The sequence below is a fragment of the Felis catus genome, chromosome A1 (assembly GCF_018350175.1).
Source record: "Felis catus isolate Fca126 chromosome A1, F.catus_Fca126_mat1.0, whole genome shotgun sequence".
NCBI classification, from domain to species: Eukaryota; Metazoa; Chordata; class Mammalia; order Carnivora; family Felidae; genus Felis; species Felis catus.
The window spans coordinates 232402831-232429180 of record NC_058368.1 but is presented as its reverse complement, the minus strand read 5'-3'; the positions used below and the strand labels follow the sequence as shown (position 1 = coordinate 232429180).

The 26350-nt window shown below is 42.6% G+C and overlaps 1 long non-coding RNA gene across 2 annotated transcripts; it reads right to left on the bottom strand.

The window, feature by feature from the left end:
* Window positions 1-24616, bottom strand: LOC109493124. 2 transcript variants are annotated; one of them, XR_006586353.1, is made up of 7 exons: window positions 24515-24616; window positions 23921-24005; window positions 21755-21838; window positions 21006-21099; window positions 20270-20592; window positions 19963-20177; window positions 1-158 (listed from the first exon to the last, which is right to left on the bottom strand). It is a non-coding gene; the product is annotated as an uncharacterized LOC109493124 (long non-coding RNA). The 2 variants fall into 2 exon arrangements; XR_002744806.2 differs by lacking the exon at window positions 1-158 and having other exon boundaries at window positions 19851-20177.
* Between the last annotated feature and the right edge of the window lie 1734 nt (window positions 24617-26350).

Below are 26350 nucleotides of genomic sequence, written 5' to 3'. Positions count from 1 at the left end.
ATTCTCAAAGGAGACAGGAGAAAAAGGAAGAAGGAAGCACGGACACGCGGCACGAATGGACGCCACGTAGTAAGAAGACACACGTAAGCCCGACAACATCAGAGTGTATTACATGTAGAAGGTTCACGGTCAGTAATAAGAGCTTCCACGTTGAGAAGCTAGAAAAAAGCAAGTGTGGCCAAAATAAGTATGCTGAAGGACACAATAAAGAGTACAAACAATGAGGCAGAGACAGTAGAGAAAAATAAAGAAATCAGAAGCTGGCTCTTAGAATATATGAATATAATGTATAAAACTCTCACTATACTAGAGAAGGAAGACAGAGGGCAAACACAAGGCTGAGTGCTGTCTTCTGCCCAGGCCGCCATCACAAAACGACACAGGCAGAGGGATTAACTGACAGAAACGTATTTCCTCCCAGTTCTGGAGGCTAGAAGTTGAGGGTCAGGGTCGCATCAGGTTGGGTTTCTGGCAAGACCTCCCTTCCTGACCCGCAGGCCGCCACCTCCTCTCCGGGCGCTCACGGGACCTTTCCTCTGTGGGTGTGCAGACAGTGACCTCTCTGATGTCTCCTCCTCTCCTTATAAGGACACCAGTTCTATGGGATTCAGGTCCCACACCTATGACTTTGTTTCATTGTGTACATATAGGCCCCATTTCCAACTATAGTCTCATTGGGGCTATGGTTTCAACAGGAATTTTGGAAATACACAATTCAGTCGATAGCAATCACCGTGAAAAATAAAAGAAGATCGCAGAGACCCTGCAGACAGTAGGAAGATACAAGGTAATACTATGAACAGATTTACTTATTTTTTTTAATTTTTTCTTTTTTTTTTTTTACATTTATTTATTTTTGAGAGACAGAGAGAGACAGAGCACAAGTCAGGGAGGGGCAGAGAGAGGAGACAGAGAATCCCAAGCAGGATCCAGGCTCTGAGCTGTCAGCACAGAGCCTGACGCGGGGCTCGAACTCACAAATCATGAGATCATGACCTGATCCAAAGTCAGACGCCTAACAGACTGAGCCACCCAGGTGCCCCCAGATTTACTTATTTAGATAGACCATCTAAATAGGTAGGTATGTTCCTCAAAAGATAAAAATAAGATTGACCCAAAAAAAGAACATTTGAATTGCCCTGTATCTATTAAATATATTGAATTTGTAACTAAGAACCTTTTTACAAAGACACAGCAGTCCCAGATGGCCTTACTGGTGAATCCCTCCAAACAGTTTACAAAAAATAATACCAATCTTACTCAATATTAAAAAAATAAACTAAAAAAAATCTACAAATCCTCTTATAAGACTGGTGTTATTACCCAAACCAGATAATATAAATAGAATAGATCAATATAAATAAAGCTACCATTCTTAAGAACACAAACTCCCTTTACAAAATATTATTGTATGGTGAAACAAATACAGAAATACAGAAAAAACTTAATACCTCATGGCCAAATGAAGTTATCCCCAGGAATGTGAAGTTGATTTACCAATCAAAAACCAATTAATTAAATTCTCTGTATGAGGGGTATATAGAAGGAAAACTATATGATCATGTTTACAATTTTAAAAATCCCTCCAGGGGCGCCTGGGTGGCGCAGTCGGTTAAGTGTCCGACTTCAGCCAGGTCACGATCTCGCGGTCCGGTAGTTCGAGCCCCGCGTCAGGCTCTGGGCTGATGGCTCAGAGCCTGGAGCCTGTTTCCGATTCTGTGTCTCCCTCTCTCTCTGCCCCTCCCCCGTTCATGCTCTGTCTCTCTCTGTCCCAAAAATAAAATAAACTTTGAAAAAAAAATTTTTTTAAATCCCTCCAAAAACTGGAACTAGAGGTGAACTATCTCACCTTAATTAAGGTCACTTACAAAAAACAAAAAGCAAACACACACACACACACACACACACACACACACACACACACAAACACCTTATACCTAACATAATACAGAATTGTGGAAAAAGAAATACTTCCTCTCTAAGTTTGGGAATAAGTCAATTGGGACTGCTCTCACCAGCCTTATTACACATTATATTGAAGACCTCAACCATTGAAATAATGCAGGGAGAAGACCTTTTTAAAACATAGAATGCAAAAGAAGTAAAGTTGCCCTTATTCAGAAATGACATGAACTCTTCACCTAGAACAGCCTAAAGACTCACTCAAAAGCCGGCAGAACTCATGGGTGATGTTCGCACAGTCACAGGATCCAGTCAACACACACAATAATGATATTATACACAAAAATACATTGTCTATAGAGAGATACAAGAAAATGTTTGAAAAAAGAAAAGTCATTCAGAATTACGTGAGAAACATGAAACAAGGACACCTATAATGAAACTATTAAAGATCTATACACTGATCACTATAAATCATTGGTGAGAGAAATTAAAGAACTATGTAAATGAAAAGATAATATTTTCTCACTGGATTGGAACGCTCAATATAGTCAAACTATCCATGCGCCATGAAGTGATCCATGGAGTCAAGGTAATTCCAAGTCAAATTCTGACAGGTTGCTAAGGATATTTGATAAACTATTTCTTTGTTTAAGTTCATCTGTTTGCTTCTTTATAGAGAAAGCATGGGGGAGGGGCAGAGAGAAGGGGAGAGAGAATCCCAAGCAGGCTTCCTTGCTTTCAGTACACAGCCCAATGATTAAAACTGGGAATAAGATTTTGTAAAGGTGTATATAGTCAGAATTCTGTTTCCAAGCAGTCATTTTATTTGGCCTCAAATGGTATGCTACTGTATTTTATCGATCTGTAAGCATATTCCAGTCTTTCTAAGCATTAAATGGGCAATTCATATGTTCTCACACAGAAGGTAGATAAAAATCTTATCCTTGTTTGACTTTATTTTTTAAAAATGTTTATCTACATATTTTTGAGGGGGGAGAGGGACAGAGACACGGTCTTGAACTCATGAACCGTGAGATCATGACCTGAGCCAAAACCAAGATTCAGATGCTTAAGTGACTGAGCCACTCAGGTGCCCCAGATAAACCATTTCTAAATGTATGTGGAAATGCATATAAATTACAATAGCCCAAACAATTTTTCAAAAAGGACTACCAAACTGGACAACTTGCACAACTTTGTTTCAAGACTTATGATAGACCTAAAAGGCACTGGTGAGGGATCAGGAACGAGGCGGGCGAACCTACATGAAGCTGCATGTTAGCGATGAGGCAGCAGAAATTATGAACGTTGAAAATCAGGATTCTAGAATTCAGGACGCAGCCAACGATAGACTGGGAATCGTAACAGATTGACGTGATGGCTGTGACTCACCTGTGCTCACTGGGCTCCAGGCCGCGCCAAGTATGGTCGGGGGTGGAAACACAGAGGCCCTGGCCGCCAGACACCCGTGGGCTTTCATGCAGCTAAATGTCCTTATTAATCTCTCATACCTCCCCTTTGGGGTCTTCCCAAAATTTTCTGACTTCTAAAGAGTTTCCTTTAAAAATTGCAGAGGCATGTTTTCTGCATATAAAACAAACAAACAAACAAACAAACAAAAAACCCATAAAGGAAGAAAGTAGGATTTGGTTACTGAATAGTAAGAACAAACTCCGTAATATTCTTCCAAAACCATGAGTAGAGATATATGCACATGGGAGACAAATGTTCGATGACTATTTAGAAACCGGTTTGGACTTAGCTGTAGCGATAGAAGTCAAAATAGTAGTTGCCTTCAGGAAGGTACTGAGCAGGAGGGAGCACCCAGGAGCCTCCAGGGTGATAGGCATGTTCTTAGGGCACAAGTCTGTGAAAATACATAGAGTTTGCTGAGTTGCATCTTGACGATTAGTGTACTTCACCCTACGCATGTCTGCCTCAGTAAGAGAGCGAAAGCAAACGTTTGGTGGCATTTATCTTGCTGGGTATGTGGGTTGAGAGGAAATACAAAATTAAATTTGGAAATGTTTTCTTTTCCTGGAGGAATCTTTTCTCTCTTAAATAGATCTAAACCTGGGGTAAGGAGCAGGCAGGCTTTGGTTCATCACACTGCTCGGTGGTCATGCGGGATCCGATTTAATGAGAAGAGAAATAAAGTCATCCCTCATCAATGAAAGCCCCCCCCCCCCAGGCCTGGAGCTCGGCTGAAAGGCACAGTGTGCCCAATGAGCATGCTGTGTCTGTCTTTATTTATGACAGCTACCCACTATCTTAACACAGGCATCCCACGTGCAGGTAGTATGCGCCGGCAGATTTTTAATCGCCAGGATCACTATGGATCATTGGATGCCAGTTCTCTCTCTGAGAATCAGTCTTTCACCTTTAACTGACGCTGCGTTCGAAAGAAATACTCAAAGCAGCAGCAAATTAAGGAAGACTAAAATCCACATCACTGCGAGGCTCTCTCCACACAGATAGGTTTGTCTGTTCTCCTGTATTACGAAGCCAATGAACAATAGAACTAGTGAATTTGGCAGATCCGAATGGGACTGCGGATTATGATGACCCACTCAGGGAGAGCCCGCCTCGCTGGTATACCCTAGAGTAGGGAGATCCTGAGCTGTGGGAACCAGTGGTCCTACAAGGACACGTGGTTAACAGTGCGGAGTGAGCAATAAACTGCTATTTCAAGAGAAGCAAAATCCTTAGAGGAAGAACAGAGGAAACTGACATGTCAGTGACTCAGCATAATGGGAAGTCATTGCTCCCGTAGAGTACGATGGATGCGTTCAACCTCTTGCGGTCGTTCAGAGGCCCATGCCATTGGAAGCTCTGCCACGCGCAAGCGTCCCCGGGTCACACTGCAGTGGCGACCTCCCGGCTGACGGAGAAAGAGAAGGAGTGGATCGCCCGTCCGAGAGCTTTTAAGGGTCAGACCTGGAAGAGGCATAAATTACATCTGCCCACCTTCAGTTTGCTAGAAGTCAGTGTCCCCATTTGAATAAAAAGGGGCCAGCAAAAATAGCTACGTTATGGACGAGGTGCATGAGTGTTTGGCGGCCAGAGAGCCGTCCCCACCAGAGAACTTCAAGTACTGTGTGAAATTCTTCACAAGACTGGCAATGCAGCTGAAGACCTTTCAGGGATCAGAACCAGAAAATGCTCGCGCTGAACATCAAAAAAAAAATCCAGTCATCATTAGATCAGATTGCGCAAAACAATCTGCCAGAGGGAGTCGTTTGGGGGATAAGATACTCTCCACTTTTAGGGAAGGGAGATAAGTAAAATGTAATAGGATGTGAATAGAGACAGAAAAGAGGGAGATGCCAATATTTCCTAATCAGGGAGACTTCTGAGTTCAGATGTGGTTAACGAATTTCTTTATTAGGATGTCTGAGCAGAAATTCTAAAATATGTACAGAATTTACTTTCAAGTGGCTGTTTTATTGAAATGTAATGTACAGAAACTACGCGAATCATAAGGGTGCACATCAATGGATTTTCACAACAGGAAGGCCCCCCGCAACCAGCACCCATCAAGATAAAGCACATGGCCCGTGCCCCCCTCCCACAGCCTAAGCCCTCTTCTGCCCCACACAAATCACAGTGCCAAATAAAGTTAACGGCTCTCTTGGCTCTATCTGCTACGTGCCCCAGGCCGCTCTGCAGTTAGGTGTGGCCATACAACTGGGTGTCAACCAATGGCATGTGTGTCTTAGGTCTGAATGTATAGTTTCCCATAGGAACCTCTCTCATTTGATCCTTGGGGCCCTTTCCCCCCATCACTAAGCAGGTGGATCTCGGAAATCGCACGTTCGAGACGGCAGAAGCACGAGATAAAAGGAGGCTAAGGTTTCTGAACCACCTGTTGAAGGAGAGCCTTCTGCCAATCGGGAATACCAGGCATGGGATTCACATGAATGAGAAGTGGCTTTTTAATTCATGCTTGAGCTATATCTGTGTGCTTTCATTTGCTCCAGCAGTGAGGGTCACCTTAACGAGCACACCCGCCACCCCCTGACATCTCCCCTGTAGGTTTCAAAGGCTCCTCAAGCTTGGCAGGTCCAGAATTGAACCTGTTTCTCCTTCCTCACCTTAATCTATTTCAGTTTACTCTGTATCAAATCCACCCACACACCTGGAAGTCAGCCCGGAGCCACCAGCCCCCCGGGGTTAGCCACTCCCCATTTTTGTGGATTCTTCCCCCTGAGTATCTCTTGTGCCCATCTCCTTCTCTTGCCCCTCGTCCCCATTGCCTAGTGTGAGTCCTTAACATCTCTCATCTGAACCTCCTTGGTATTTCTGCTCTCTGATTGCTTGCTGTATCAGTCAGGGTCCTCCAGAGAAATAGAGCCAATGGGATATATATGGACACATAAGAGGATATTTATTATGAGAACTGGGTTCTGTGATTATGGAGACTAAGATATGCCACCCGCATAGCCAGAGAATCAGGAAAGCCGGTGGTATAATTTAGGCTGAGAGCGAAGGAAGGAAGAGGGATCCCTGGTGCAGGACCCAAAGTCTGAAGTTCTAAGGTCCAGGAGCCCTGATTCTGAGAGCAAGAGAAAATGGACGTGCCAGCTCAAGAAAGAGAGAATTGTCCCTTCGTCAGCCATTTTATTCTATCCGGGCTCCCAACAGATCAAATGAGATCCACCCACAATAGTGAGGACACATCTTTACTGGGTCTACTGATTCAAATGCCAATCTCTTTCTGAATTATCCTCACAGCCACACCCACGAAGAAGGTTCTACCAGCTGACTGGACATCCCTTAGCCCAGTCATTTGACACGTAAAATTAACTGTCACACTGTCTATCAGAATATTCTTCCTATAATCAGAAACACAAATCAAGACAAACTTCAGAGTCCCTCAGTGGCCCTCAATTTCCAAAACAAACCCCGAGTATACAGGGCTTTTTATGATCCATGATTATTCTCCAAGGTTGTCTGTTTACACTTTTCACCCACCTTCCCCCATGCCTAACCCCTTACCACATCCTGTGACTCCTCAGGGCTAATGGACTTTGTCGGATGCCTCATGATGTGCATTTCCTGGAGGTTTTCCTTATTCTGTGTTCTCTGCTGGGCACAGTAAGCATCATGTTGTGAACTTCTGGGTAATCTACTCAGAGCTACCCATTACCATGATCTCCTTTCCTTAGAAGGAAGTCAGTGGTATTCAAATCATCTGCTTCCTACCTTATTTTTAATTTTTTTTGCTTCCTATTTTATTGCTTTAAGTTGATTTCTTTTGAGAGAGGGCAAGGGAGGGACAGAGAGAAAGGGAGAGAGAGAATCCCAAGCAGGCTCTGCACTGACAGCATGGAACCCAACGTGGGGCTCGAATCCACGAACCGTGAGATTATGACATGAGCCGAAACCAAGACTTAGGTGCTTAACTGACTGAGCCACCCGGGTGCCCCTGCTTCTTATTTTTAAAGGATCTCTCTCTTCCTCCCTTCTTCCCTCCCTCCCTCTCTCTCTCTTCCTTCGTACTCTTTTCCTTGGCATGTCCCCTTTTCCCAGCATTTCTGATCCTGGAGTCCCATCCAGCTTCACTTTGCTTTGGGTTCACACCCAAGCTATATAAGCCGCCATCCCAAATATGAGGTTCCATTTTTCTTCATTAATAATTCAGTTCACAGCAACCTGGCTTCCCTGTCTCTTTCATGCCCAAACATTTCCTTTGATTTCCTAACATAAACATTTTTTTACACTGCCTGTAGTCCTCACCATACATCATCTCTTTCATCCATGTCATGGAAGACTTTAATTCACAACGACTGAGCCTTCTCTGCATCGGCTCGGGACGCTTGCTGAGGCTTCGCTTCGGTGGCTGGCCCCCAACAAAGACTCTCTCTCATGCCCTGTCCCTGACTCTCTAGGTGTCATGTCTGTGGGTCAAACACCACCTGGGTCATAGGAAAATGGGTACTGCAGCCCTCCGCTGGGCTCCAGCCACCACCTGCATTTGCCCAGGTGCCGAAACTCATCAGATCTCAAACGAAACCCACTTTGTCTACCTGCCAATGTCCTCCACCTTCCACTCAGCTCTTCAAGCCCTAACACTTAAGCCTTCGACCTTCTTCCTCCTCCCCTCCCCCACATTTCTCTATGTCTCACATCTCTCTTGTCCTTCCGCCTCTGCCTCCATTCTTCACCACATGAGTCTCTGCCCAGATCACCTGTCTCCTAGACTACTACTTTTGTTTCCCTTCAACTCCCAAATGGCTGCCAGAAACATCTTTCTGATTTGAAGCTGGGGACTTCACCATTCTGTCTACAGTGTTCTGTTGGCTCTCTATTGAATGCAGGGTAAATATGGCGAATCTTAGAGTAGTTTGGGGGCATCCAACTAAGTAACAATACCAGTATTTGAGCCCTGTATTTGAATGTTTCCCTGCTCTGCTCACCTTGTATGTTCTACCCCAGAGGCCGTCACAGTATTTTACCTTCATCTGAGCACACCATGAGCATTCTCATACATCCTGCTGTCTAAAACCCTCCAAAAGATGTCTCTGGTGTTCCTTTTAAGTCTCCAAAAAATTTTTTTAATGTTTATTTATTTAACCCTCCAAAAGATGTCTCTGGTGTTCCTTTTAAGTCTCCAAAAAATTTTTTTAATGTTTATTTATTTTTGAGAGAAAGAGAAAGAGAGACAGAGCATGAACATGGGAGGAGCAGAGAGAGAGGGGGACACAGAATCTGAATCAGGATCCAGGCTCTGAGCTGTCAGCACAGAGCCCGACACGGTTCTCGAACTCACGAGCTGCAAGATCATGACCCGAGCTGAAGTCAGACGCTTAACTGACTAAGCCGACCAGGTACCCCTAAATCTCAAGAAATTTTTAAAGCCGCAACTCAGATATCACCTGTGATGCCTTTTTATCTATCATTTTTTGTAGAACTGTAGCACTTAATATTAACATCCTTACTGTAAGCAATGACACATGTACATATCTGTTTCACCTTCTAGAATATGATCTCTTCAAAATTAAGGACACCATATTATTTACCATTGTATTATCAGTGCTTATAATAGTGAAAAGAATATTATAAATTCTTTGTATACATTTGGCACTTACTTCTATTTTGTGTTAAATTTTCGTATTGGAATTTAAGATGCTTCTAAAGCAAAGCCAAGAAAATTTGTATGATGTCATTATTAACTTGAAGAAAGTGTTCTTTATTTGCATTATATTTTTAGGGTCCCTTTTTCCTCATAAAGGCTGTAAGGTAACAATCTGCACAAGATGCCTGACTACTGTGAACTCTGAGCTAATGGTTTCTGAATGAGATTTTAGGACATTAAAGTACTTTCTACCCTGAAACAAGATGACTGACGTATCAAAAGCACACACACAGCATTTGAAATTGAAAATTCAAGTCAAGTGAATCACTTGAAATAAGCAGTAACTTAATCTATAGATACATAATGGCACTGGTAATGGCAGTGTTAAATATAATTTTGTGTACTTTAAGTCCTTAGCTATCCACTTCATCAAGATGGAGAAACCTATGACAAGTACAATGAAATCCAGTGAAGAGAAAACAGTAATAAAAAGAACAAAAGCAATGATAGTCAGTTAAATCAGGTTCATGAGAAAACCATCTGAATATTCTTGCTAAGACTGACGGAGGAATGTATATAAGGAACAGCCAATAGCTGGGTACATCCCAGGCAATCTACAAAAGCAGAGACTCAACCCCAGGAGAATTTAGATGTAGTTTGTACACCAACCAGGAGAGAAAGAAAACCAGGGTGAGTCACAAGACCTTGAAATCTTATCCAAGTAGGATGTGAACGTTCCTTGCCTGGAAACCATCAGAACACATAAAACTAGAATTTTGCCAAGAATTCAAGTCTTGAGCTATAGATACCAAGCATTCAGCCTCTCAGTAGCCTATGTTATGAAGGATAGAGCTTGATCATATCACCTTGTTTCTTCAACAAAAATGTAGTGCTCTGAAAAGAAGTACAGAGAAAAATTCTTCATCCTGAGCAACTGTACATTCTGTCTCCCTGCATAGTGTTGTTTTCCACTACTATTTCAACTAAGTCACATTTTCTTCCTAATCCTATGCTTGGACACTCATCCACCAGGATGACATCTTTGCCAACACCTGTTGTTTCTTTTGTTGTTAATTTTAGCCATCCTGACAGGTGTGAGGTGGTAGCTCATTGTGGTTTTGATTTGTATTTCCCTGATGATGAGTGACGTTAACCATCTTTTCATGTGTCTATTAGCCATCTGGATGTCTTCTTTGGAAAAATGTCTATTCATGCTTTCTGCCCATTTCTTCACTGGATTATCTGGTTTTTGAGTGTTAAGTTTCATAAGAGCTTTATAAATTTTGGATACTAATCCTCTATCAGAGATGTCATTTGCAAATGTTTTCTTCCATTCTATAGGCTGCCTTTTAGCTTTGTTAATTGTTCCCTTCACTGTGCAGAAGTTTTTTATATTGACAAGTCCCAATAGTTCATTTTTTCTTTTGTTTCTCTTGCCTTTGGAGTCATGTGTATTAGAAATTGCTATGGCCAATGTCAAAGAGATTGATGCCTATGTTCTCCTCTAGGATTTTGATGGTTTCCTGTCTCATATTTAGATCTTTCATCCATTTTGAATTTATTTTTGTGTATGATGTAAGAAAGTGGTCCAGTTTCATTCTTCTGCATATCACCGTCCAGTTTTCCCAACACCATTTGTTGGAGAGACTGCCTTTTTCCCATTGGATACTCTTTCTTGCTTTGCTGAAGATTAATTGACCCATATAGTTGCAGGTCCATCTCTGGGTTTTCTATTCTGTTCCATTGATTGATGTGTCTGTTTTTGTATAATAACCAGTATTATATAATTGAAAAGGTGTGCATTTCTTTTCTTCTATTAATAAGTATGATATTTTTCATCTTAATAATTGAGTTTTTTGGGTAATTAGTTTTCAAAGAAAAGAACTGGTTTTGTATACACTATTTTAACTTGATTTTTAATTGACCTGAAGATTCTTCATTTGTTCCTTTTTAAGACTGCAGACTAATCTGCATCATTTTCTTAAATGAATCGCTATGATTTTCTGTAAGAAATCTTTACAATAGTTTTGTCCCGTAAGCAGGTGGCTCAGAATCCTCCATTATTAACTCTGTTGACTTGCTTCTTTTCCTTCAATTCATTATTACAGCTTCCTGGAGAATTTCTTACAACCAGTGGATGGATAAAGTGAAGACTCAAGCCTGGTTTACAAAGGGAGCTGCACAGTATTGTAACTCATAACACTTGGAAATCAAAGCTTCAGTATTACAGTCCCACGTGGAGAATTTTCTTCTACCACTGTCTTTCAAGGTTACCTTTAAGTTTTGTGGGAGGCCCCCTCTCACTCTCACCTCTGCCCAGCAACAACCTACCTAGATATCCAGCAGCTTTGAGAACTTCTGTGTGTTTTCTTATGAACTGAAGCAGGAGGAGAGTCCTTGGGGCGCCGTGCAGTCAGTGTTCTAGTCAGTGGAAACCTTCTCAGAGAGAAGGGCACATAGGGCATCCCCGAAGAACTTCCAGAAATAACTGGGGACACCTGGAAGGACTGCTACTCAATCATTAACACAGAAGGGATTTATTAATGCAAAGGCGACTGACTATACCCTTATTTCACACAACCATGTCACCGTTCCAAGAGTGGTTCCTGTGATCTCAGTTGAGATGGTTAGCAGCATTCATACAGCTGGGCTTCACTTTCTCCTCACTTGGAGAAAGGGTGGAAACACAAATTGGCATAACCTTTCTAAAAAGCAATTTAAAAATGCAATCAAAAGCCTCAAATAAGTGACTGGGTTCGAACCCATAACTCCACTCATAGGAAATGTCTTAAGACATACTTTCACAGCTATTAATCTCAGCCTTGTTTGTACTAATGACACTGGGAAACCACCTCACTTCCCACAAGCAAGGATTTCACATTCTTGGCATGAATGTGACATGAATGAGGCCCCTTGACATGATGGGGAAGAATACCTAACAACTTATTGCGTGAAACATTTTCACAGAGTGTTAAGAGATGAAAAGCAGGTTAAAGAGCTCCCTATTTATAAAATGTGGATATATCTCCAATAATATACACATTCCTCACTGGCACAGACACATTCTAGATATGAATTTACCTTGACCGCACCACCAACCGTAGACTAATTTATCATCATGATGTTCTGCACGGTGACACATCCAATCAGGAACTCACTTCACTGCAGTAAGTACAGCAATGGGCTCACATCCATGGAATGAACTGGTCTTGTCCTCTATCCCAGGACTTGGGAGCAATTGGACTAATTCAATGGTGGAGCGGTTAGCTGGGGCTCCTGTTATGGTGGCAATTTGAACACAATACACTAAGAGAACTGTGTCTGTCTTACAGGACGCAGTATTTTCTTTGAATCAGAGACCACTATGTGATACTTTCTCCCCCACAGTCAGAATACGTGAGTCTGGGAAGCCAGGGGTAGATTATGCCTCCTGCCAATGTTATTCCTAATAACTCACAAAAGTTTTACTTTCTGTCCCAGAGACATTGAGTTCTGCTAGTTTTGATGTCTTATTTCCCAAAGGACACTGGTTACACCAAGAGAAACAACAATGGTTCATTGAATTGGAAAATGAGCCTGCCATCTGGACATTTTAGTCCTTTTATGCCATTGAACCAACAGAGATAAAAGGAGTTACTCTACTGGGTGAAATAATTGATTCTCATTATCCCTGCTACACAATGGCAGACAGGGAAGACTGTGTCTAGAACCCATAGGGATTCTCTGGGTTAACATCTAATACCACCATACTCAACTGTAAAAATTAATAGAAAACTGCATTAATCAATATGGTCGAACTTTTCAGTATCAGTACTATACAGGGATGAAAGTTCAAGGTGCCTGAATAGCTCAGTTGGGTAAGCAAGCATCCGACTCCTGATCTCATGGTCTGTGAATTCGAGCCATTTATCGGGCTCCACACTGACAATGTGGAGCCTGCTTGAGATTCTCTCTCTCTCTCTCTCTCTCTCTCTCTCTCTCTCCTTCTGACCTCTCCCCCATCAAAATAAGTAAATAATTTTTTTTTTTAAAGAAAGTTTGGATCGCTTCCCTAGATAGGGAACCCGGACAAGCTCCGATTATAGCTGAGGGCAAGAGAAATGTAAAATTATCAATGGAAGGAAAAAGCCAGAGATAATCAACAACAGCTTCGTGATCAATTTTAAAAATTAAGATTATCATATATTTCTATATTTTATCATACTATATGTGTTTGCTTTTTCTTTCTTCTTTCCATTTTTGTCCATTTTTATTTTTTATTTTTATGGAACAGTTCTTGGAGGTAACTTTACTGTCTTTAGTTGTCATCCTGAAAGAGTAGATAATTGGCCACAGATATACTCAAAGTTTCAGTCTTAGCCTTGGGGGTGGGGCGCTGAGGGTCTTCCAAGTTCCTTCCTTCCCTCATCCCCAGAGTTAGTGGTTGCAATTCACATCTCTTATTCTTATATGGCTTAAGGTTCTCTTTACCCCTCTTAGAAGTCAATCCAGGGGCATCTGGGTGGCTCAGTCGGTTGAGCGTCTGACTTTGGCTCGGGTCATGATCTCGCAGTTTGTGAGTTCGAGCCCCGCATCGGGCTCTGTGCTGACAGCTTGGAGCCTGAAGCCAGCTTCAAATTCTGTGTCTGCCTCTCTCTCTGCCCCTCCCCTGCTCATACTCTGCCTCTCTCTGTCTCTCAAAAATAAGTAAATGTTAAAAAAAATTTAGAAGTCAATCCAAGTTCACCATTCCTCGTGGATGGATACAAGAGCACAGCATGCACAAAGAGATAGAGACATAAAAGCAGCGTTAGGGTTATGTCAGCAAAAATGCCACAGTAAGGACTTCCAAAAGTTTTCCTTTCTAGAAAAGCAGTGAAAAATCCAGAAAAATGTGTCAAAATCAACTATTTCAAGAGTCTGAAATTAACTAACAGCTTGCAGTAAACCTGTGAGTGTTTGGGCCAGAAAAACAGCCAAATCTCAGGAAGAACAGTGCACTTTGTGGCACTTCAACGTACCTGCTCCCATCCCCTGCTGCCCAGATCCACAACAGCCTTGGAAGATAAAATCCCAGCTCCCAGTACCAGAGGGAGCAGAGTGGGGCTGGGAATCTTTCCGAGCCTCACTCAAAATAGGCACCATTACCTGATCTGAGTGGTGTTGCACTGGAAGAACCAGAGGTTCCAGGCAATTATGGGAATCTTTTTGCAATCCTTAGCTGACCGCTGAGATAATGGAATGGAGACTTGAGGAAAGATACAGACTTTACAGAAATAGATTTGAAAGTCAATAAACAAACAATGCCACCACAAACAGCAACACCAACAAACCTTGAAAAGGAGTGACAAACAGATTTCCAGAGTTGCCAAATTATATTACTTGAAATGCTCTGTTTTAAACAAAAATGACATGGACAGAAACCAGAAAGTATTGCCCACAAACAAGAAAACCAGCAGCCAATAGACACCATCCCTGAGCAAGCCCAGGTATTGGCCTTTCTTGACAAACACTTTAAAGTAGCCATTGTACACATTTTTTAAAGGACTTAAAGAAATTGTGTCTAAAGAAATAAAGGAAAGAATGGGGATATGCCTCGCCAAATACAGAAGGTCAATAATGAGATGGAAAATTCACATGGAAATTCTTGAGCTGAAATTCAACCAGAACTGAGATTTTAAAAAGTCACTCGAAGGGCCGAACAGAAGATGTGAGCAGGCAGAAGAAAGAATTGGCACGTTTGAGGATAGTTAACTTGAGGAACAGAAATTAAAAAAAAAATTAATTGAAATAAACAGAACTTTAGACGCCATCAAACTTCACACACCTATGGGACATCATCAAGCAGAGCAACATACGCATAATAGGAGCTGCAGAAAGGGCAGGAGAAAGGGGTGGAGAGGCTATTGGAACAAATGATGGCCAACGGTCAGAAGACAAGTGTTGAGAGTGCACCTACCTAATCACTGAACACCTGCCTTTCTCTCTTTCCAGTGCCTGGGTATCAGTCTGTTAGACCAAGAACAAAATTAATCCCATGTGCATGTTGCCTTGCAAAACATGAAGTGACAGAAAAGTCACATTTCTCTATTTCACTGAAGTTAAATCTGCTCAGCCCTTCACCTGCTGGTTATTGAGAAGTTCAGCCAATTCACTATTCATGTTCTTTGCACCAATCCTTCCCTGTACGGGTTCTACAGAAACCCTGGTATGTGTTATCATAAGCTTGCTGACAGATTCTAAATCCACCGTTGTTTCTTGAAGATACGGACACAGACGGAGTCTGTTCCATTACAATCAAGAACTTCACTCCTCTGCACCAACTATGGGCTTTTTTCACAGCCCCTGAGTATGTGAACTCCTCCCACACATCACAGCACCTGTCACCTCAGTGCACACCAGCACACTCAGTTCATGTCCCAAGTTCAGGATGGCCACGTTCCACATCCCGAATCAGGGCCACTTCTTCTGCCTCAACGCTAAGCATGCATCTTGCTTCTAGAAAAATCCAGGATGGCCTTTAATGGACCTGAACCACCGAAGCTGTTCCCCACTGCGCCCCCCTCCACACCTCAGACCTTTAGAACCAAATGGAAGCCTTTAAATCATAAGACAGGAGTCAGGGATAGTACTGCTTTATTATTCCCAGGAGAAGCCCCAGCTCTCCCGATACCACCACCACCAATGATTAAATAGCGCTAGTTGGTGTTCTTTCTTTTTGATACTTCACTCAGTCACATGCATATAGAGACGGCTACATGTAGATGCATTTCATTTACCTCATGCCCAGCATCTATTTCTTCAGCTAGTCCTCATTACCAGAACGTTACTTTTATTCAGTCAGTCATTATGTTCAGGTGATTTATCAAAATGTGATTCTATCCATCACCTATTCATTCATCACCCACTCCTTTAACAACTCTTTCCATAGTCCTGACTAAGCCAAGTCAAGCAGGTTCAGCCCATCCCCATTGTCACTGCTTGGAGCTGGAGTGGAAACATGGCCGCCCTGGACCAGTGAAGCGCAAGGAAGGTTTGCTGCTTGCTTCAGAGGCGACTCCTGTTTCTCTCCGGGGGAATGCCCAGAAGGAGCTCTTTCCATTCACAGGTTCACAGGTATGAATGAGGAACCCTGGGTCCTCGGGTCCTAATGATTCTACCTTCAGGGAACCAACGCTGGCAGGAGCTGGACTGTGGTCCAGGGACTGGAGAGACAGAAGACCTGGCCTTCCCAGGAGTGAGCCTGGGGGCTTCCTGATTTCCTTGCTAAGCAGTTAGAGGTGGCTTTCTCCTAATGGTTGATACCCACCCACCCCACTTGTGTCACAGGCCTCTGAGCTGAGAGAATCAGGGTGTTCTAATTAAAGGGACAATGTACTTTGATAAACAGAAGGGCCCAATGGACTAAGTCTAGGAAGTTTTCTCTAAATAGGAGACCTGCTTCCTGAGACCAGCTTGCCTTTTCATTACAGGCAAATTCATTATTTCCCCTGTCTGTGCTTTGACCCTTCCTCAGTGTTCACATTCATAGGGAAGAAAAATTCCACGGTCTTGGTGAATGTGCAAATGAATGTCAATACCGCCACAAAGTCAATTATAATTAAATTTATCATGCTTGGTCTGATTCATTATGGTAAGTTTTTACACAACTCTGAATTAATTCTAGACTAGAATTTTGGTTTCCAGCTCCTTCCCTTAAAGCACTAGTAACAGTGAGCCAGCGGCTGAGATTTAAAATGCGTTTCATTGGGAAGCCAGCTAGAGGAGCTCCCCGACAGGAGCAAGAGGAAGTGAAATAACTTGGCATTTTCATAGGCCTCTTTCGCATTGTATATCAGCAACATCTCTCTCTCTCTCTCTCTCTCTCTCTCTCTCTCTCTCTCTCTCTTTCTCTCTCTTTTTTTTTTTAATGTGTCTAAAACTCAGCTTCCCAATCGGTTGATCCTTGTCCGGTCATGTTTCTGACAAATTTCTTGAACTGGCACATGTCTTCCCAAATTCATGGATGAAACCTCTCAACCTTCAGCAGAAAAACGTCAGGACGCCATGCAGCTCAAAATACACAGCTCTTACTGGTTGGCAAGAGCCAGGGGCAAGCTAATAATCATCCTTCAGGCTCATGTGCCTCTACCCTATAACGGGAAAAAATGATCAACTTCAAGATTCACGGGATCATATTTATAATACAGGCACCATGGCTGTCTCACAGTAGCTGTGTAATTGCTATGTGCGTTCACCTTCTCTGCTACTCACAAACTTCCAAAACTAGCATCTACTCAGTCTAGTACCCAAGTAGGTCCTCAGCTTGGCTCCAGTGCAGGCCTTTAACTTCACCTTCAACTTTTCTCCTACTAAGTCCCCGCTGTCTCCAGAACTAACTCTGTACCATTTTCTGCTCCTTTTCCACCTCCAGCCAAGCTTCTGTTCTCACCATTCTCCCTCACCAGCAAGCCCTCCCTCCTCTCAGGCTCATGGACCTTGACAAACCAGTTACCAGCCTGCTTCTTCATGAAGGCTCTTCCCTCCCATGCAGCGGTCCATTGGGCCTTTCTTCATTGTTGATCACTCACTGTGAGTCCTTCCTCCTCGGCTATCCGCACTCCTTCCTGTGGTCCCACCCTGTGGCTCAACTTTGGAGGTCTGTTTTCTCAATGACTACACACTAGGTTTCTTCACAGCAGGAAAGAACAATGTAATATTCTCTTTCTCACAGTTACCACAGGACCTTACGGTGTTTCTCTCTACTCATTAATGTTTTCATTCCTCAGCTATTCCCCAATAGGACACCAAAGTAATTCATTCTCTCTCTCTCTCTCTCTCTCTCTCTCTCTCCCCCCCCCCCCCTCTCTCTGCTTTATTAATTGAGCAGGACATTCTTTATTAAACCTGGCAGAATTGAAGAAGACAACATTTTTCTTAACTTGGACCTCTATATTTAAGAACCACAAAATAAATTTCTAAGATCAAAATTGATAATTGGCTTCAGAATATGTAGTTTCATTTTGAAACTATTTTCAAAATGATAAAAGAAACTGAGTTTTTTGTGATCCCTGGTATTTTGTGGGCATAATCATTTCACTGTGATGGCAAGCCCGGGTAAATGGGGTAAACAGGGTAGGCTGGGGATCTAGAGGATCTGGTTTTAAACTAAGCTCTAATTGTGTGATTTGGGAAAGTTCCTTAATGTTGATGAGTCTCATGCCCTTAGCTCCAAACTGTGGTGATTATAATATGTATCTCCTGGGTTTGCTGTGGGCAAGAATCAAATGAGTGAACCCACCTGGAACCCTCAGAAACAGCCCTGCAGGTAGCAGGTGCTCAGTGATGTCAGCGCCCAATGGTGCGCAATGACACGGAACCTCCACTAGGGGCCAAGTGACAGATGGCCTACCCCAAGGCTCTCAAGGAAACAGGATGGAAAGATCTGAAAGTGGGCACCTCCTGATATACGCAAAATACCGCAGCTATCCACCAACGACAGCAAATAGGTTTCTAGAACAATGCAGATGGAAAATAATAAAATAATAAAACAACGTTACATTACCTTCAGGTGTATGACCTAGTGACTCCCACATCTATACATCATGCTCTGTCCACCACAAGTGCAGCTACCTCATGCAACACTGTTATTCTATTATTGACTCTACTTCCTATGCTGTTCCTCTGTTCCCATGATGTGTTCGTTCCATAATCAGAAGCCTGTACCTCCCACTCCCCTTCACTCATTTTGCCCACCACCCCCAGCGACCATCACTTTGTTCTCTGTACTTATGGGTCTGTTTCCAGTTTTTGTTTGTTATGTTTTGGGTGTGGCTTGGATGGACTTAAAGGGTAAGTGAAATAAGTCAAGGAAAACCAAATACCACATGGTTTCATTTGCATGTGGAATCTAGAAAAATCAGTATATATTTTTAATTAGCAACATTATTCCTCCAGAAAACTCAGAAACTTATAATGAATGAAAAAACAAACTGCCGACTTTTCCTGTTAATTGTATTATCTAGTCTATACAACATAGTTTAGTAGGAAAATATTAACCTGGACTCTGAATCTACCTTGAAAACTAACTGAACACACGACCTTAAAAAAGTAATTTCCCTTCAAGAAGCTCATTGTCTTTATTGAACACAACACAAATTAAGCAGATGCCTTTACCACCCCCGTGTATTTATTGAGAGTTTGGATTGGAATACTTTACACGAAAGATGTGTGAGAATTTTGAACTACAATAGGTCTATCAGGAAGCTGAATTTACAGCAATGCATTTAAATTAAAATGTTCCAGGGCGCCTGGGTGGCTCAGTCGGTTAAGCGTCTGACTTCAGCTCAGGTCACGATCTCACGGTTCATGAGTTCGAGCCCCGCATCAGGCTCTGGGCTGATGGCTCAGAGCCTGGAGCCTGCTTCCAATTCTGTGGCTCCCTCTCTCTCTGCCCCTCCCCCGTTCATGCTCTGTCTCTCTCTGTCTCAAAAATAAATAAACGTTTAAAAAAATAAAAAAATAAAAAGTAAATAAATTAAAATGTTCCTGGCAACAGATTTTCACTAGGTCCACTGCTCAAAGTTTTAAACAGAGCAAAGTGTTATTACTTTAGTCCAGTTACGATGCTGGCTTTTTGGAATTCACATTCAAATCAAACCAGATAGTAGGATGAAATATGGCTTTTCCCTTTCAAGTCTCCTTAAGTTGGTTATTAATGAATCAATTTTGATTTGGGTGGTTTTGTGTACAAATAAGACGCACGGCCATATATGTGCATGTCATGGCTCTCCTGAAAACCCATGGGAAAAAAAACGACATATGCTTCTTTGAAAGCACATGAAGAGTGATCCACCAACTGTTTAAAAAGCAAAAAAAAAAAAAAAAAAAAAAAAAGGAATGCACGTGATTCGGGATCTTCCACTCTTTTTACTGTTTCCAGCTTCCCATGCCCAGCGGGGTTTCCCTTCACAGCACACCAGAGTAGCCAGTGTTATGGTGGTGTAGTTGGTTCTCCTTACCTGCTGTGAGCAGGGGCCAAGAGGCAGGAGGTGACAAGAACCCAAAGAGAAGCGGTGTTGGTCTGTGTCTTTCTGCTGCTCATGCTCTGTCCGTGTTGGCAGAAGTCGAGAAGAGTCACCGCGCTGATGGAGAGCTGTTTAGCAATCCTGACCTCTGTTGCCTCATCTATGACGTGGGCATGATGGGACCACCCTTCACAGCACTGCCGTAAGGACTAAGGGAGAATACACGGTGTCATGGGAATCCCATGTCCGGGTTCTCTTTCCTCTGCACCTCCCTGGACACACACTGTCTGACTGCAGATACCTGGTCTAGACAGGATGCCCGGATAGGAGGCACCAGAAGGTGCATCTGCCATGAAAAAAACATGCTGTCCGTATCTGTGTTTTCCATCAGGGCTTCTTTCTTTTAAGTATTGCAGAGCATGTAAAGCACCGGGCAGAAGGGCCTTCCTGGGGTTTTGTCCAGAGTAAAACAGATCAGGGAGCAGTTCCGTCTGTCCCCACAGCAGGAGATAGAGAGTACAGGAGAGAATCAAGAGGGAAGTGGAAAGAACTGTAATCCCCAGACACTTCCTTCTTCCATTAAAACCTCCCCAACGGTCACTCCAAGTGGGATTATGGTTCCTCCTGGAAAGAAGAAATTGGAATGGATAAATGACTTTCCCAGAGTCACGTAGACAGTATATGCTACCCCTGGTTGGCTGGCCTCAGACTAGATCTTTTGGAAGAATTTGCATCTCCCTGGAGAAAGAGGGGACCGGCCCACCTCCAGGCACCTGGTCACATGGGTGAGACGAAGGTAGGCGTAGGGGGCTGGTTACTCTGTGGAGCACAAAGTTTTGGCTTGGGGAGACTGTCTCCTTTGTTGGCATGGGCAAAGGATGTCTGTCTTCCTTTCTTCCTGTTAAGGTCTTTATCATTGTCGTCAGTAGCTTGGAGCCAACAGAAGGTTGCCCAGCCCGTGTAGCTCAGAATGAATTGACAGGTGGCGCATCGGAGGGAAGGGTTTTGATGAAATGTGTCTCAGTCAGACCACTCACCTGGTAAAATGTTGCCTCCTTCACCATATGTCAGGCCTCAGTTTGCCAAAACATCTCTTGGCCAAAACAAGAGCATGCCTTTACGTGAGAGATTCTTCCTCATTGTTGGAAAAGAACGAAAGAAATATTCATTTAGTGAATTTGAAACTACAGAAAATGGGACAGAAAATTGGCCAATTTAATCAAATTTACTTGCACATTTATCACAGAACAACTAAATTTATTCTGGATACTGCAAGAGGATACTATTATAGGAACATTTATTTTCTAGTTGAAACTACCTTCTACATAGAATGCATTTGTTGGCCGCAATGAAAGTGTTTCAAACCAAGAATATAATGATTTGTAACTTCGCCAAATTCCGAAGTCCTGCTTTAGTGAGATGCAATCAGTCTCGATGTGGTTAGAAACCGAGCCTCAGAATGGTTTACAAATCAAACTGACAAGCGATTGTCTCATCCATATATTATTACTATTAAACATTTATAATTGAATTCTTGATTTAAATGCCTTTCAGTTGCATGCATTCAGGAACACTTCTTGTAAATGGAGAAAAAACACTAGACAATTTGGGTCTTATGGCATACATGTTTTAATAGGTTTTTGGAACACTGGGAATTTGCAGAGGTGACATTTATAGCTTGGCATAAATTCTGAGTATAATAAAATAAGATGTACGGCTTCGGAGTTTGTATACTTAAATATTAATCTAAGTTGCGTGATACCAAGTAAACAGGAAGAGCAGATACCTGATATGTCCAGGGCTGCAAAGCCATGATACACAAAGCATGAGACCCCTTCCGTAGAAGCCACAGGGAGACTGCGCTGACTACCTGGAGAGATGAAAGCAACAGTCTTTGTATTTTCACGAAAAAGAGGCAGCGATGGCACGTAAAAATTACATGCAGAGCCTATGCCCGGCACGGCGCTAAGGCATGTTGCATTTCATCTTCAGGATTTCTCAGTGAAACAAAGGCAGACATCAGCAACAGTAGGAGAAGGCCACCAGAGACTTGGCTTAGTGAAATGGTATCAGACATGATTCCCTGCCATCCAGGAAGAAAAGAAAGAGTTTCTCGCTGGACGGTGTATCTATGTGCCAAAGAGTTTCAGTTATTCTGAGCAACCTGCGAATTAGGCACGGGCATAATGAATAAACAGAAAAAGCACTCAGGAGGAGAGAGAATTCAATAACACTGGATCGTAAAACAAAGTTAAGGACTCCCTTGACTACACCCCAGCAAATGTCAAGTGTAGATCAAACACATGAAATTCTATCTCGTTGTGGCGTCGTATGTTCGGTTGGGTCAATGGTTAATTGAAGCCGAAGCTGAGGATATGTATTTTTTTAAGTTTATTTATTTATTTTGAGAGACAGCACGAGGGGAGGAGGGACAGAGAGGGAGGGAGAGAGAGAATCCCAAGCAGGCTCCATGCTGTCAGCGCAGAGCCCAATACGAGGCTCAAACTCGCAAAACTGTGAGATCGTGGCCTCAGCCGAAACCAAGAGTCAGACGCTTTACTGACCGAGCCACTCAGGCACCCCCAGCCCCGTACCTGTATTTTAAGTTTCGGTCATCCGACGTTTGGGTGCGTGGCAGATGGAGGTTGTTTGGGGAGACAGGTAAACCGAATGTAGGTCTTCGTGCACCCTAAGGAGAGTCTGTACTGTGGGATTCCCTGGTATGTGAATTCTCAACATGAAATTTACACAGTGCTAAAATATTCAAAGTATCGGATAACTTTTTCAATCTCATAGCTTATCCCAGGAAAAAACGTGTTGGGATTTTCACCGAGGATATGACGCACTGGTGTATAAAACCCCTGGCACACGCATCACACAGCACTAGCAGGTGCTGCATTTCTCCCTGCTGCCTGCTCCCACGGGATGCGAAAGGTTATACTTAAGAGTGTCCTAAAAATTATGAATATTACCAAATTTTGACCCTTTAGAATATATATATCCTCTAAAAAAATATTTTGGGTGTTAAAAGGAGAAATGTAATGGCTTACCCAAGAGAAATCACTTGTGTGATTATGTGAGTTACAAAGTAAATCACATAGCAGCTATTTTTTCCACAGCACCTTTTGTATTTGGAAAAATAACTGACAGACCAACTGTGGTTATTCAAACATAGATATTTGGCAGTTATTTTCTTCAACATAAAGTGAGACATTAGCTTCAAGGGAAACAGCTGACAATACTTGTTTCCCAGGATAGGAATTGAGCTTTCAAGTGAATATTCGAATTTTGGAAAAATTGTGTCTGCCATGGTAAGCTTGATAATTTCCCAATGTTTAAATTTTTTTTTTAACGTTGTATTTATTTTTGAGACAGAGAGAGACAAAGCATGAACGGGGGAGGGGCAGAGAGAGAGGGAGACACAGAATCGGAAGCAGGCTCCAGGCTCTGAGCCATCAGCCCAGAGCCCGACGCGGGGCTCGAACTCACGGACCGCGAGATCGTGACCTGGGCTGAAGTCGGACGCTTAACCGACTGAGCCACCCAGGCGCCCCGATAATTTCCCAATGTTTAAAAAGTGTTCTTAGGTAGTCGTGTTAACAAACGTGATTGTTTGTGCTGTGTTCGTAACATGGCAACTATCGATGGATATCACACTCATTAACAAAAGCTGTTTGAGAAGATTTGTTAACTTGTGAGGAGCACGAAGAGGTCCTGAAATCCAAACATTGGAAAATTTGGGTAGTACGCTCTCACAGGAAAACAGAAGAGGGTCGCTGGAAACTAAACTTTGATCAGACCAACCAGAAGAGCAACAATTTTCTGAATTCAGTTTGGCTAAGGGTTTTCATCAGCACTGTAGTGAGGAAGAACTAGAAAGGCGTATCATCACCAACAGTATCTTTTTCATATGGAGCCATTTTTTATATGAATACTATTGAATCAGTGTTACCTGTGCCCGAGGGAACGCGTCCTCAGCGGGTGACATGGGCTCAGTCTGGTCTGGGGGAGCCACACTGACCAGGGGCGTAGGTGACCTGGCAAACGGAAGCACAAATGTCAGGATAGGAGGTACCGATGCTGGCGTCCTGACTCTGCCGATAGCCGTTCTGTGACTTAGATGAGCTGTGCCAACACCAGTTTTCTGCCTTTATTATAGGATAATATCCGTACTTAATTCCTGGGGTTGTGGGACAATGAAATGCAATGCTCTGACAAGAGTACCTGAAATAGAGCGAAACGCCATCAATGCTCTCTGTTGGCAGCATTTTAGCGGCCAGAGTGAACCGAAGCAGAATCCATCTTCCTTACAGTGTGGTTGTCAAACTTGAATGTTTTGGCACCCTCAACAGGACACACCAGGCACCTCATAATCTGGCGCCCAGCTCTCTTTGAGCCTTCGTTCCCACCATACTACGGTATAAACAGTCTTGGTGAGTCCTCTGTCTGGCTGTTCCCGCTCCCCAGCTCATGCCCTTCCCCTCCTCCCCAGTTCCCTCCAGTTAAAATGGAGCAGCTGTATTAGTTCATCAGGAGCCTCACTTACAGCCAGAATCAGTGCCCCGTCTTATAATCCATCACTGCCCCCGTGATTCCTTGGTTACATAATTGTTATAACGTGCGCCGTTACTATACCCGAACATGGCCGACATGGTACTTGACACACACATGACATTCTAGAACTATCCTTGCACCGCATTGAGAACGTTTTCTCAATAAAGTGGTATATTATCAGAGAAGAGAGAAACAAGATCATGTCTTGATAACAGTGTCATTGCTATTTAAAGGTGCCATGCCAAGCCACAAGACATTGCAACAAACTGTATTGCTTTTTTTGATTAATACAGGAAAATATTTGAATGCAGAGACATTTCACTCTTTTGACGCAAGTTCCATGTAATGATGGAAGAAACAGGTAACAAATAGACTCTTAAAACATTAAACGAGCCTGGGCGCCAGGGTGGCTCAGTCGGTTAAGCGTCCGACTTCGGCTCAGGTCATGATCTTGCGGTCCGTGAGTTTGAGCCCCGTGTCGGGCTTTGTGCTGACAGCTCAGAGCCTGGAGCCTGCTTTGGATTCTGTGTCTCCCTCTCTCTCTGCCCCTCCCCTGCTCTCTTTATAAATAATAAAACATTAAAAAAAATCATTCTCAATCAAGTAAAATATGATTTATCTTAATATGCAGGTAAACCAGTAGACGCTGCTGAAAAATCCAGGGGCATATCTAGGGGACATGTAGAAATCAAGTGTTTTATGGGATCATTCTCTGATTCACCGTAAATGCATTTGGTTCAGCTGAACGATTCAGACACATGAAAGCTTATTCTCACAGGCCTGACATTATGTTGCTTATGACAATTTAGAAATTTGTATGGATTCTTTTGCACAACAGACCACACTGTCCTAGAAGGAAGTCACTACCCCTACGTGGCTTTTGAACCCTTGACATGTCCCAGTTCAAACCGAAACGTGCTTATAAGCATAAAAGACACATGAGATTTAAAGACCAAATATGAAAAAAAGAGTGTATAATATCCCATATACTTTTTATACTGAACACATGTTGAAATGATTATCTTTGGATATATTGGGTTAAATAAATAAATAAGTAAAATACAACATTAAGTTTTTTTTAAAAGGAGTAAATATGGGCTTTGGATGAAGTCACGGACACCTGTCTTCACATTTTAACCCTAACATGTACAACCACTCGCAATTCCAGTCATTCCTCTGACTTGGTTTTCCTCATCTCTAACTGGACATGCTTACTTCTTGCCTTGTTGAGGGAACTAAACGTGATATAATATTCAAAGGGCCCAGCAGAGCACTCATTGCTTTTTATTCTTTGTTTTTTCTGTTTTTTGAATGTCACGGCCTTGTAGGATCTCAGACATTGTAGAGCCCGAATGGGTGATCCCACTTCCTTCCTTATTGATACATTTAGAATATGGTGCTGACATTGGAGGCAAAGGAAGAATCAAAGAATGACCAGCATTTACTCATTTGCCGTCATTGCTGTAAAGAAAACTACTGGGCATGCACGCAAATAAGCTGCATTTGGGACTTCGGTAAAATGGGTGTAATTGCCCATTTTTTCTTCACGGATATTTGGAAGACGCGAGAAGCAAAGGCACTTTTAAATACACACACACACATACGTATGCACATGAAAGATATTGATTTTATTCTAAAAGTCAAAGACAAATTATATTATAATGTAAACAAAAACTATGCAACAAACTATAAAAAATAACTTTTCATAATTTTCTGTGGGTTCTCTTGAGGAGTCTAGAATATCATTATTGAGCGCTCATATCACGCATTCCATCAACCAACTATTTAGCCCACTCTACACTGGACTCAGTGAGAGGCAAGATATGCA